We start from the raw sequence: 2,358 nt of genomic DNA on the forward strand, positions 1-2,358 counted from the left end.
AGATTTGGGGGTATATAGGCTTATAGTTTCCATAAAATTTGGAAAAAAAATTGACCATTATTTTTTCAAAATTTTTTGTGCACTCTCTGGGATTTGTATTACTTTCATGTTGGACAGTTTGATAGTAACTTACAGGCATTGATTTCTCTTAATTTTCAGTCTTTTTTTGTTTTGTGATTCTTTGAAATGGAAACTTTGGATAGTTTCTATTGCTATGTCTTAAAGTTTCACTAATATTTCCTTGTGCAGTGTTTACTCTGTGGTTAACCCCCATTCAGTAAATTTCTTATTTCAGGTATTATAATTTTCACCTTTAGAAGTTTCATTTGGTTGCTTTTGTATCTTCCATCTCTCTCCTCTTTATGTTCATGGATTCTTTACGTACATGAGCTGTTTTTGTTTTTACCATAGCTGTTTTGAAATCCCTATCTACTAATTACATCATCTCTGTAATTTATAGCTATTTCTACTGACTGAACTTTCTTCTGGTTTGGGTCACATTTTCCTGCATCTTTAAAAGTCTGGTAATTTTCTATTGGATGTGAGATATGTGAGTATCACACTGTTGAGTGTCTAGGTTTTGTTGTCTTCCTTTAATGAGTGTGCAGGTTTGTTTTGGTAGATAGTTAAATTCCTTGTGAATTACCTTAGAGTCTTATTCAAAAATTTTTTAAAATTTAAACTCATTTTTAGACTTACAGAAAAGGTGCAAGAATAGTACAAAGAGTTCATTGATAGGCTTCACCCAGATGAACCAACTACTATCATTTTGCTACATTGGCTTTATTCATTTACCTTTTGTTTTCTGAACCCATTTAAGAGTAAATTGTAGAGATGATGCTTCTTTACTCCTAAATGCTTCAGAGTGTATTTCCTAAAGACAAGGAACCTGGTTACATAACTCTAATAAAATCAACCTCAGAAAATTAGCACTCTATAATAGTATTTTCTAATCAGAGACTTTATTGAGATTTTACACTTTATCCCATTTATGTTCTTTATAGAAAATAAAAATCCAATACCATGTCTTACATTCAGTTGTTGTATATCTTTAGACTCTTTACATCTGGAATGGATCATGAGTCTTTCTTTGTATTTCATGGCACTGAAGGTTATTGTTTAAACTCAATTTGATTTTTTTCAGTGTTTTCTTGTGGTTACATTTAGGTCATACAGTTTTGGCAGAAATATCACAGAGATGATGCTGAGTTCTTCTCCCTGCATCATACCAGGAGATTGATGGTCATTCCCCTTCTGATTATAAGTTTAATATTTTGCTTAAGGTGGTATTGCCATGTTTCTCCACTGTAAATTTATTCCCCAACCCACTGAAACTAATAAATATCTAGTAGGTAAATAATTTGAGACTATGTCAAAATTCTTTCCTCCTTAAACTTTACCCACTAGTTTTAGCACTAATGATGATTCTTTCCTGAATCAACAGCAGTTATTATATTTTGCCAAATGGTGATTTTCTTATTCTGTCATTCCTTCTCCATTTATTAACTGGCTTTTTACTGGAAGAAAGAATGTTTCGTCCCTCCCTCCCTCCCTCCCTCGTCCTCCTATGAGGACGATCCCATAGAGTAGGATAGACTAATGATGCAGGAGAGATCTAATAAAACTTGCTGAAACAGCACATTCTTGAGAAAGTGAGGAGATGAGATCCAGAACTCAAGAAGAGAGGTTGACATTCTATAAAAGTGGGGACACTTCTCACCTCTTAATGGGAAGGAAGTGAAGATAGGCAAAGCTCCAAGTAGGTTTCTAAATTTGTTGGTGGGGAGATCATGGCTTCTACATTCTCAGTTATTTATGAAACAAGCCATGAGTTAAAATTAGAAGGCAAGGGTGAGAAAGGCTGGTAAAAAGGGAGCATACTCACACTAGGAGACTTGCCAGTCCATTACAGTAGAAAGGGAAGGTTCAAGGGAGATGAGAGTGTTTGCAGGGAAACAATAGTAATTGTAGGCCATGAAATCTAAGCCACATAAGGTGGGGAAGGAAGAAAAGAGATGAATAGTGACAAAGTAGCAGAGCCTAAGTTTTGAAGGGCTCAGTGATGTTGGAAAACTGTGGCATTGGTTACTCTAGAGCATATTATCTGGAAGAATAGGAAGCAGAATATTCAAAATCAAGATTTCAAGACTATAAATAATTGGAATAATTAATTGTAAGTGAAATAATTGGATGGTGACTTGAGGTGGAAGGGAGAAAAAGTTGTGGGAAGTGAGGATCTCAAGGAACAAGAGCCCAGCACGTTGTGTGGGTCATCCACACAGTTGCTGACATCATGAGAAGCAATGAGAGGAGTAGGTAGGCTTGCAAAAGACGCAATGAGGGGCTTCTCTGGTGGTG

This window comes from Neophocaena asiaeorientalis, unplaced genomic scaffold, assembly GCF_003031525.2.
Source record: "Neophocaena asiaeorientalis asiaeorientalis breed wild unplaced genomic scaffold, Neophocaena_asiaeorientalis_V1.1 scaffold240, whole genome shotgun sequence".
Lineage (NCBI taxonomy): Eukaryota > Metazoa > Chordata > Mammalia > Artiodactyla > Phocoenidae > Neophocaena > Neophocaena asiaeorientalis.